The following is a 12,316-nucleotide window of genomic DNA, read 5'->3' as shown; positions in this document are numbered from 1 at the left end:
TGGTTCTCAACCTGCTCACTGCTCTGAAACTTGACCAAATAAGTTTTCACAAGAGCAAGTGGATTCAAATTCATTCCATGGCAGGCTCTGTGATCTGCTTCAAGCTAGTCCTTGTGTAGCACTTAGATACGCACCGACTGTGCCCTCCACTCTTTCTCTTACCATGGTGGACCAAACCCAGAAGAAAGCTGAGTCAAATATTATCCAATATCAAGTTACTGCAAACCAAATACAAGATATTCTCTTTGTATGGGATAGATCCTTACTCCCTGGGCTATCCACAAGATTGAATAACTTCAAAAGGCATGGTCAGTGTACACTAACTAGAATACTGCTTAAGTGGTTTTGTGAATAGTTTGTCCATCTGGTGAATGTAATAAATGCTACTTTAAAGTACTTAAAATTAGCTCTAAACTTGAAAACAAAATTATTCTGTAGTTTCCTGTCAAACAGGAATTTAATACTATAAATAGATATTGGCCAATGTTCAAGGTAGCCATTGGCTTTCCTATAGGCACTTTAATTGGTTGGGAACAACCCTAATGAAAACCATCAAGTAGGGATATAGAATCCTCTCTCTATTATTTCTCAGCTTTTTGGCCAAAATCAAGTGTAGAATCCTCTACTCCACAGCTTTTTTGTCATCCTACTAGCTGCTCTCTTTTCTAGAACCCACCTAATGACATTAACAAAGGGAATGCTCTCAGCTGATTGAAACCCAATTTAAGAAAATCTGTGATAACAGTAAATGTTATGTGGAATTCTGCAGAGTCTTCTGAGAGTCATTAAGAGCAAAAAGAATGAAATTCTGATCATGCAGACAGTATGACAAGAAAAGGTGACAGCTTACTGAGACCTTGCTCACAAAAGAAGAATCAAGAAGGAGAAGACACCATAGAAAACAGAGAGATATATAGGAACCTATCCTTTGTCCATAGAGAAATAATTCTGTATCATATCAAGTGGGGCTTATAGGAGGCTGTCTGCCACTGAGCTCATGCAACCTTTGAGACTCTGGTTTATAGATCTTAGAGTTAATTTAGTCTAAGATTTTTTCTATCATGTTGACCCTTCTTGGATGGTCATTTGACCTCTGCACATCCATAGGGACAAGGGATTCACTCCTAGTTGTGGCGTGTCCTATTCTTGAACAGCTCTGCTTACTGATGTTAAATTCAAGTTTGTTCCTCATCACCTTTCCCCCGTTGGTCTTGGTCTTCTCTCCATAGACAGAAAAAGTTTATTTCTTCTTACTCAGAAGCAGTTTGCTCATCATTTCAGCACAACTTCCAACCTTATATTATTCTTATTATAGTTTTAATTCTTATTTTAGTAAATAATAAGACAAATATAATCAGTAAACTACATCCAGATGTAACCAGTATGTTAATATTTTAGTACATATCTTCTAGTTTTTGTATCATTTTGTATGCATATATTCTTTATAGAGAAATTAAGTTTATAGTGTGTATTTTGTTTAAAAGTGGCAATTTTCAAATAAGTTATCAAAGGCATGTTTTTGTATGTTTTCTTCTACAGTATTATTTTTAATGGTTGAATCATATTTTTTATTTTATTAGACCATATTTTATTTACTGCTTTCCTTTTTTACTCCATTAAATGGTAAGCATTTAAACATCCCCTGATATAAAAATACTTCAATTAATATTTATCGATATATGTATGCTTATTTGCTGCTCATTCTGTACTAGCAGCTGTACTAGGTGCTGGGTAACAGAAGATAAAACAATTTCAAAATGATCCCTGCTCTCAAGAAGCTTAGAGTCCTGTAGTTTAATTTATAGTCATCTTATTGCCTTAGGTAATAGGTAATTTTAATTGCCTAGAAGTAGCTGAACCAGGATAAATGCATATTATGCACTGGATTATCCTTTGGTTCTATTCAGGAGTATGCTCTCCATTTTTGAGCCTTACGAGCACTGAATTTTTATCATTTTGGTAAGCCTTCCAAATTTGTTAGGTTAGCTATTAAATCATCGATGTTTTAACTGGATTTAAATATAATTTAAAATTTAAATTTCTTTAATTTCTGCTGATTTGCTGCTAAAACAGGCCATGTTCAGCAGACTGGAGTATTCTTCATAAAATACTTTTACTATTATAAACGAAAAAATAAAGTGTCCTTTTATAAGCTAACAAGTTAAATCAAAGGTAGAAAATACCTATGACCTGATTTCATCATTTCCTTGAACTTCAGTCAGATTGCTTGCTTGTTTCTTCAAGTGACTGGTTTATGTTTCAGGAAGTGTTGCAGGGTGCTCAAAACTGAATGCTTTCTTTTACAGCTGATTTCTTCCACTGAAAAGCCTTTGACCCCCCATGAAACCAGGTTTTAATAGGGTTAATTTAGTTTTCAACGTGTCACAGTGACTTAACTCCCAATTATCTTGTGGTAGTATGTGTTTGTCTCAACCTACACATTATTTTAATGTAGCTGTGTTCAATTGCATGTGAGTAACTGTGTGTGGCTTTGTTTAACAAAGTATCACCTGATCTGTTCCACAGCCGCCATCATGAAACAGAGAGTTGTGGGTCGGACTCAGAGCATGAGAACAAAGTCTGAAACGGGAGTCCGAGCCTCAGTTACCCTGGTAGGTTCCTTATGGGGGTCTTGCTGTGGCTTTTCCCGGGTGTACTGCTCTTGGTGAGATGAAATCACACAGAAGTAACTGCTTCATCCCACTGCTCTGTGGGTGTGTGACCTGACAAAGAATCAGCCCATATTACCTGCTGGCCTTCAGACATTGTGTGTGTGTGTGTGTGTGTGTGTGTGTGTGTGTGTGTGAGAGAGAGAGAGAGATAGTCACTCAGTTATGTCTGACTCTTTGTGACCCCATGCACTGAGGCCAACCAGGCTCCTCTGTCCACGGAATTCTCCAGGCAAGAATACTGGAGTGGGTCGCTATGCCCGTCTGTAGGGGATCTTCCCAACCCAGGGATCAAACCTGAGTCTCCTGCATTGCAGACAGATTCTTTACTGTCTGAGCTACCAGGGAAGCCCTAGTAGATGCCCCAAACTGTGGGCAGGAATTAGAGCAAAGAAGACTCAGCCACCTAGCGTAGTGGTGGTTTCTGCTTGGTCTCGAAGGAATTAGAGACATGTTTGGTCCATCTTAGATTCCACTTTTCCATGAAGCTTCTTCTGGTCTTTTCTAATGAGTATAATATAGACACGCCCCCCCTCCCCCCTCTGAAGCTGCCAGGTAATAATAGCAAACACATCTATAATGTTTATTATGCTAGGCACTCTACCTCTAACTCATTTAAACCTCACAGCAACTCAGTGGGAACAGTATTATCTCCGTTTTTGTGAATGAAGAACTTAAGTAACTTGTCCAAAGTCACACAGGTTTCCTGATAAGTAGGAAAGCATAATTCCAACCCAGCCAATCAAGCTCTAGACTTCACTGTGCTCTAGTTTTAACCTCTCCTTTTGAGGATATACTCAGCATCAGCTATTTGCCCTAGAATGGACAGTTTAAGTTCCCTTTCATAATAAGGGAACCATGCCTAGAGTGATTTGCCCAAAGTAACACTATCAGTGAGAGATAAAAATGAAATTAAACCCACATGTCCTGGTTCCTTCATTGCGTTGCTCTGAGAGTGCACCCATATCATAGTTAGGATATCTATTAGCTGGCATCTAGTGTCGTAGGTGTTATACTCATCCTAAACACTTTACTGTGAACAGGTGGTACTAGTGGTAAAGAACCTACCTGCCAATGCAGGAGACAAGAGACACAGGTTCAGTCCCTGGGTCAGGAAGATCCCCTGGAGGAGGAAATGGCAACCCACCCACTGCAGTATTCTTGCTTGGAGAGTCCCATGGACAGAGAAGCCTGGTGGGCTACAGTCCATGGGGTTGCAAAGAGGTGGACATGACTGAAGTGACTTAGCTTGCTAGCTTACAGCATGACATAATGCATTGTTCATAAATGTTCATCTTTTATATTTTAGCATCTCTATTTGTACTATTATTATAATAGTTTAATTTTTGCCTGTTATTTTTTTTATATTTGCTTGTATGCTTACTAAAATAGGGCACACACCACCAAAAGAAATAGCACCACAATCAGAAAATACTAGATTAGTGATAAAAAAAAAAAACAACACTGACTTGAAGATGGGGTCACGTGGTAGCTTTGTCACTCACCGCCTTTTGGGGTAATCACCAGAGCTCTGTTTGCTCTTTTGTAAAATGGGTCAAAAATATCCTTGTCTTTTTTATCTTTCTGGATGGATGAGATGATCATATGAGGAAAGAACTGGTTCTTTCTGTACTCTCGAACACAATCATCAATGCCACCATTATTACATGCAGCTTCTTACTCCCTGCAACACCCATCTGAGCATATGTGGGTAATAAATACTCAAGAAATGCTTATTGAATGAACGGAGATGTTTTCTAATTCTGTGTAACTCTCAACATCCCCTGGAAATTCAGACAGATAAAAAGAGGGTTGAATTGCACTTGCTGTCTTGCCCCTGCCCTTTAGAAGGTGTTTCCTGGTGCCTTGCATCACAACTTGATTCTGACTCTTCAAAGCTCTTATACCCTCACTGTTTCCCATAAGAAATCCAGTCACTCTCAGCATTTCTGAGTTGGTAACTTTTCTGAAGAATTGAGAGATGTATGGAATGGTATCAAATCCCAATCCACATAGCTTCTGTCAACTCCCTAGTTTTCATTTTCATTCATATTCATATTTTCTCTCTTATACACACAGTTTTTCATTCTCTCATTTATATTCATTCTCATATATATGTGTGTGTTTCTCTTTTTCTCTCTCCATTCCTCTTTCTAGTGCAGATCTTTTCATCCACTCTTACCCTTAGAAAACCTAAACAGTTCTTATTTCAATCTGACTATAAGTATAGCAATAAAAATAATAATAGCAGCAGCCTCCTCCTGCCACATTCATCCTTTGTTCCTATGGCAATCCTATAAGATAGACAAGGCAAGTACAAGGCAAGTCTCTGTGTTATAGGTGGGAAAACAGAAGCCATAAAACATCCCAGTTTGGTTATGATATTCTTATAGAAAGTCAGCATTTGAAACTTGGTCTCCTTATTCAGAGTCCAGTATTCTTTCTACTTCAACAGGAAGTTCTCAAGGCATCTCCTCTATGAAACTAGGGTATTTAGAGTAATTGGATCAAATGAGATCACTTAAGGAAAGAGTTTAGGTGGGTAAGTAAAAGAAGGGATCCAAAAATGGAACCCTGAAAAATTCTGGCATTTAGAAGAGAATCCTGCAATGAACGCTGAAGTAGAGTGGCCTGAAAAGTAAGAAAAAAAAACCCCTAGAACCATGCAAAACTCAGTAGGGTGAAGGAACTAGAAGAAACATTTAAGGCTGAGAGTAAAACAGCTGATCTATTGCTGCTAAATGGAATGAGAATCAAGCAGTCCTTGCTGCAGCCATACATAACCCAGACAGGAGGCAGGTCCCCAAGAAGGTGCAGAGGCTGGGAGGTGGAGTTTAGGGGTTGTGAAGCAATCCCAGGGTGATGGCTGCTGTTGACCGTAGATCGAGGGGATGTGAGGGAGGAGATTCTGGTGGGAAATGCCTGTGAAGGAAAGTAGGGCAGCCATGGAAGCAAGTGATACTGCTGAGTCACACGCAGTGGGTATAGCCATCACCATAGCCTCTCTCCCCAACATGCCCACATTGGCAGTTACACAATAGAGAGGCTGGCCCATCAAATGCCTGATGACTGAACTACAGAATAGGACCCCACCCAGGGAGCCCCTTTAAGTGCCCGATGCAAGGATCTACAGAGTAGGACCACAGCAAGGGGGCCCTTCTATGTGCCTGAATGGGTGGAGCTATGGGGAAAGAGTAGCCAAAGAGGCCTTCTGATCATCAGCTACAAGAGGCTGGGAAAAAAGGCTCTGATAGAGCCATAATTCCTGCAACAGAAGCAGTCCGTGTCCCTGTACACTTGTCACCGCCAGGGTCCCCACAAGCCAAGCAGCTGTGACATCTTCACACTCAACCCTCACTGGGGCAGAGCTGCCATGGGCAAAAAAAATCTTGCATCTATGCACAAAAATCACTTGCATTTCTATATACTAACAATGAAAAATCAGAGAAATTAAGGAATCAATCCCATTCTCCATTGCAACAAAAAGAATTAAATATCTAGGAATAAATTTACCTAAGGAGACAAAAGACCTGCATACAGAAAATTACAAGACACTGATGAAAGAAATCAAAGATGACATAAACAGATGGAGAGAGATTCCATGTTCCTGGGTAGGAAGAATCGATATTGTGAAAATGACTATATTACCAAATGCAATCTACAGACTCAGTGTGATCCCTATCAAATTACCAATGGCATTTTTCACAAAACTAGAACAAAAAATTTCATAATTCATATGAAAACACAAAAGACCCTGAATAGCCTAAGCAGTCTTGAGAAAGAAGAATGCAGCTGAAGGAATCAACTTTCCTACTTCAGATTATACTACAAAGCTACAGTCATCATGACAGTATGGTATTGGCACAAAAACAGAAATAGAGACAAATGGAAAAAGATAGAAAGCCCAGAAATAAACCCATGCACCTATGGATACCTTATTTTTGACAAAGAAGGCAAGAGTATACAATGGGGCAAAGACAGCCTCTTCAGTATATGGTCCTGGGAAAACTGGACAGCTACATGTAAAAGAATGAAATTAGAACACTTCCTAACACCGTACACAAAGAAAAACTCAAAGTGGATTAAAGACCTAAATGTAAGACCAGAAACTATAAAACTCTTAGAGGAAAACATAGGCAGAACACTCAATGACATAAAGCAAGATCCTCTATGACCTGCCTCCTAGAGTAATGGAAATAAAAACAAAAGTAAACAAGTGGGACCTGATTAAACTTAAAAGGTTTTGCACAGCAAAGGAAACTATAAACAGAGTGAAAAGATAACCCTCAGGATGGGAGAAAATAATAGCAAATGAAACAACTGGCAAAGGATTAATTTCCAAAATATACAAGCACTCATACAACTTAACACCAGAAAAGCAAACAACCCAATCAAAAAGTGGGAAAAAGACCCAAATAGACATTTCTCCAAAGAAGACATACAGATGGCTAACAAACACATGAAAAGATGCTCAACATTGCTCATTATTAGAGAAATGCAAATCAAAACCACAATGAGATATCACTTCACACAGGTCAGAGTGTCCATCATCAAAATGTCTACAAACAATAAATGCCGGAGAGGGTGTGGAGAAAAGGGAATGCTCTTGCACTGTTATTGGCAATGTAAATTGATATAGGCACTATGGAAGACAGTATGGAGATTCGTTAAAAAACTAGGAATAAAGCCACCATATGACCCAGCAATCCCACTCCTAGGCATATACCCTGAGGAAACCAAAATTGAAAAAGACACATGTATCCCAGTGTTCACTGCAGCACTATTTACAAGAGCTAGAACATGGAAGCAACCTAGATGTCCATCGACAGATGAATGGATAAAGAAGTTGTGGTACATATACACAATGGAATATTTCTCAGCCAAAAAAAGCAACACATCTGAGTCAGTTCTAATGAGGTGGATGAACCTAGAGCCTATTATACAGAATGAAGTAAGTCAGAAAGAGAAAGACAAGTATCGTATTCTAACTCATATATGCGGAATCTAGAAAAATGGTACTGAAGAATTTATTTATAGGGTGGCAGTCGAGAAACAGACATAGAGAATAGACTTATGAACATGGGGAGAGGGGAGGAGAGGGTGAGATGTATGGAAAGTGTAACACGGAATCTTACATTACCATATGTAAAATAGATAGCAAATGGGAATTTGTTCTATGGCTCAGGAAACTCAATCAGGTGCTCTATATCAACCTAGAGGGGTGGGATGGGCAGGGAGATGGGAGACAGTTTCAAAAGGGAGGAGATATATGTATCCCTATGGCTGATTCATGTTGAGATTTGATAGAAAGCAACAAAATTCTGTAAAACAATTATCCTTCAATTAAAAAATAAATAAAAATTTTAAATAATAAGAGAAAACCCAGAGGAGGGTATTGTTCTAGGAACTAAAAGAAGACAATGTTCCAAAATAAGTGTGGTCAAGTGGGTTTAATCATTATGAAGGATTCACTTGGAAGATAGAGTCCACAGGACATAGCAAAATGCAGAGCATTGATGATCTGGAAAAGAATAGTTTCACTGGAGTGATTGAGCAGGAAGCCAGCCTAAGATGGGTTGAAGTATGAATAGAAAATGAAGACTTGAGAATACTATGTGTAGACAACTTGGGCATAAGAAACACAAAAGCAAGGTGGTAACTAGAAGGATATTGACAGTTCAGGAGAAGGAATTTTCTTTGCATTCTGGTTTGCTAGAACAATTTTGAGTGCTGATGGTATTCATGTAATTGAGAATATAGAATATGTAAACAGAGAGGTTAATTGAAGGCTTTTTGGTTTTCTTTCAGTAGCTTTAACTAATCCCTTCCCACTCCTTTTCTCTCCCTTTTCTTTCCTTTCCTTCCTTTCTCTTTCCTTCCCTCTTTCTTCATTCTTTTTCTTCTTTCCTGCCTTCCCTTCCTCCCATCTCCCTCCTTCATTCGTTCCTTCCTCCTCTCTCTCTCTCTACACACACACACACACACACACACACACACACACACACACGGGTTCCCAAGGACTTACTACTTATAGACTATCAGCTTGAAGACCTAGCATGCAAGATTGCAATCCAAAAAAATCCAGCTCCATTCAAAACTTGACCTATCTTTCTCTCACAGCTTGCCCTTGTCAAATTATTTCTTTATCCTCAGAACATTTTTGCTCCCTCAGATCATGAAGTCCTTTAGGCCACAAATTTAGAACAAAGCAAGAGTGATAATTCCATTAATGCCACTTCTCAAAAGGTATTCACATTTTTAAAGCTATACAATGGACATGGTAATCACCACATGTGTTAGTTTTCTATTCTTCACAAATTAACACAAATTTAGCAGCTTAAAGCAACACCCATTTATTCTCTCACAGTATCTGTCCCTTGGTAGTCCAGCATGGTTCAGAGAGGTTCTCTACCCAGAGTGTCATAAGACCAAAATCAAGGTGGTGGCCAGCTGGCCTCTCATCTGGAGTCTCTGGGAAGGAATACACTGCAAACTCATTCAGGATGCTGATTCAGTTCTTGCAATTGTAGAACTGAGGTCTCTATCCCTTGCTTCCTGTCACCTAGGGTCTTCTCTCAGCTTCTAGAGGCCAGGAGTGCTCCTTGGCACATGGCCCTCTCCATCTTCAAAGACAGGGAGAGCATGTTGAAACTCCTCATGCTTTAAATCTCTCAATTCCTTTTCTGCTACAAGCCTACCAGTCAGAGAAGTCACCACTCAGGCCAGGCCCACCTACATAATCTCCATATCTTAAGGTTAGCTGATTTAGGATTTTACTTCAACCTCCAAAAGTCCTTCATAGCAGTATCTAAACTAGTGTTCAGTTGACAAGGAGACAGAACTCTTGCTTTAGCTTATTGGAATCAGGATAGCCTCTCACCCATGGATAAGACTCAACCCCTTATAAATTAGAGTTGCCAGTCTTGGTCTCTCAAAAAAAAAAAAAAAATCATTTGTATTTCCTTCCCTTGAATTCAGTAAAATACGTTAGTTTCTTCTGTTGATGAAGATGAGATGGCACTTTGAGATGATGCTCATTACTTACAACCGAAAGAGATGTGGTTAAGAGACTGGGTACTCATCAGTGACACCCTTACTTCCAGTTGTCCATGTCAAGGACACTTAGCATCTTCTGTGTTTAAAACACCATCCTAAGCCAGCCCTAGGGTGGAAGAAGAGAATACAGTATCTCCACTTCTTGGGGAAAGCTACCACCCTTAAGATGCAGGGAGCCATTATTGTGTTCTTCCGAGAATGGAAGATTAATTCAGATGATAGGCACCTTCCCCTGCCCACCCTCGACCCCTGGTCATAGTGCCCTTTCTGCATCTATGTTCTTAGGCTCTATTATTTCTGTGGACTCAGAGTCCACATTTGGCTGACATTTGATTCAACCATGTGACTTGCATTGGCCAATAGGATGCCAGCAGACTTGACATAAGCAGAGGCTTGAAAGAGTAGGAGCACATTTTGCTTCCTCTCTTGAAACCCTTCATGCACAATGAGTATAATCCCAGGCACCCAGGAGAATGAGAGACCATGTGGGGCAGAGCACAGCCCATCTAGCCCTGCCCGTCCTTAACCTCCCAAATCCTTGGCGACCCAACAAGTCAACCCAACAAGATGTAGGAACAAGCCCCGCCCAGATCCACAGATTCACCCAACTATTTGGAGAGAGAGGAAGACAAATTGCCTAAAATTTATGGCCTTATTCATTTGAGAAACATCAACTGCTTCGAATACAGCCCAGCTCTCCCTCTCTTCAGATTTTAACAAATCTGCCAGATTTTTCTGGCATCAGCATCAGGCCTTTTAATTAAGTAAAAGAAAGGGAATTAAGACAGAAGCATGATTATGTGAGTTATTCTTATGCACCCATAGAGAAAGAAAAGCAGAGACTGCCAGCTGCAAACATCTGCAATAAAACAAGTGTTGGGACAAAAGCAACTTCTGCTGCTGCCTCCTTCCCCTCTTTCAAAAAAATACCAGTCTTATAAAGGGCAGTAAATCAGTGATGTTACTAGCTGTATAATATGTGGCCTGTCCATCTCTTGAGATATTAAACCAAGGTCCCTTTTGGCTCACTTTCTGTTCCTGGCATGAAGTGTCCAATAAAAATCCTGTTCTCTGAGGGCATGTCAGGAAAGAGCAGGGCACAGACTTGCTGAGTCCTCCCTCACTGGTCCAGGAGAGCCCTGGGCAAGCCTGTCCCTGTGGCCTGCCCCCAAGACTGAGCCACCAGAGTTCCTCTCTGATCTGTAGCCCCTGGCAATCACCCAGAGCTCAGAGAAACTAGTGTAAAAGTAAGGGAGTGTCTGTAACACACTCAAGTCCCTCCAAGTCCAAGGTGGTCTAGGAAATTTCTGGGATAGACCTCACCTGGGTAGTGAGGGAGATTGGACATGGGACCACAAGTCAGGAAACCTGGAATCAAGTCCTTTTATCATTTAATTGTGTGTCCTTGAACAAGATTCCCAAGTTCCTGGACAGATACTCTGCATTATCTGCCATAAAATAAGGATAATGATGGCTTTTGGCTAACCCCATAATTGAGTTTTTTACATTGGATAATGTATGGGAAAAGGGGCTTGAAATGGTAAACACTGCAGCTAGACACTCATTCTTTTTTGTTTTTCTAGTTTTTTTGAGATATGACACACAGCACTGTGTAAGGTGTATAGTACAATGATTTTACATATATGCATCATGATATCACAATACATTTAGTGAACATCTATCACCTCATATAGATATAAGGTTAAATAGAAAAGTGTTCTTACAATTACAATTCCTAAGATTTACTTTAAACAACTTTCAGGTATAACATACAGGTATGCTAATTATGTTTAAAGTGTACATTGCATTCCTAGTACTTATTTATCTTATACCTGGAAGTTTGTACCATTTAACTGCCTCCATCCACTTCCCTCTGCAGCAACCCACCCTGCCCTGGTAACCACAAATCTGACCTCTTTTTCTTGGTTTTTTTTTGTTGTTTGTTTGTGCTTTTTGAAGTACAATTGATCTTCAACACTATGTTAGTTCCTGTTATACAACATACTGATTTGGTATTTCTATACATTTTAAAACGATCACCCAATCGGTCTAGCCACAGCATGGCACCGTACAAAGATATTATATAGGTATTAAATGTGTGGGCTTCCCTAGTGGCTCGGATGGTAAAGAATCTGCCTGTAATGCAGGAGACCTGAATTTGAGCCCTCTTTTGGGAAGATCCCCTGTAGTAGGGATTGACTGTATTCCCCTCACTGTACATTTCATACCTGTGACTCAATTTTTAGCACTGAAGTGTTGTACCTCATTATCTTTTTCATCTATTTCTCTCCTCCCTCTATCCACCTATACTCTGGCAACAGCATGTTTGTTCTCTGTATCTATAACTCTGCTACTGTTTTCTTATGTTTATTCATTTGTTTTGATTTTTCAGTTACCCATATAAGTGAAATGATACAATATTTATCTTTCTCTGCTGACCTATTTCACTTAGCATGATACTCTCTAGATCCATCCAAATAGTCATAAGTGGCAAGATTTCATTCTTTTTATGACTGAGTAGTATTCCATTGTGTGTGTGTGTGTGTGTGTACCACAGGTTCTTATCCATGCATCTATTTAATAGATACTTA

General features: G+C 39.7%; 1 long non-coding RNA gene across 11 annotated transcripts in view; it reads left to right on the top strand.

Annotated features, from left to right (window-relative positions):
- Positions 1-12,316, top strand: part of LOC123332829 — a 144,314-nt gene that overhangs the window by 68,415 nt on the left and 63,583 nt on the right. For all 11 annotated transcript variants that reach the window (XR_006640864.1, XR_006640865.1, XR_006640863.1 and 8 more), the window contains one exon: positions 2,527-2,612. This is a non-coding gene — a long non-coding RNA (uncharacterized LOC123332829). The remainder of the gene's footprint in view (positions 1-2,526; positions 2,613-12,316) is intronic.

The sequence above is a fragment of the Bubalus bubalis genome, chromosome 3 (assembly GCF_019923935.1).
Source record: "Bubalus bubalis isolate 160015118507 breed Murrah chromosome 3, NDDB_SH_1, whole genome shotgun sequence".
Classification (NCBI taxonomy): domain Eukaryota; kingdom Metazoa; phylum Chordata; class Mammalia; order Artiodactyla; family Bovidae; genus Bubalus; species Bubalus bubalis.
The sequence above is the reverse complement of the archived record's forward strand: the minus strand, read 5'-3'. Positions and strand labels throughout refer to the sequence as shown.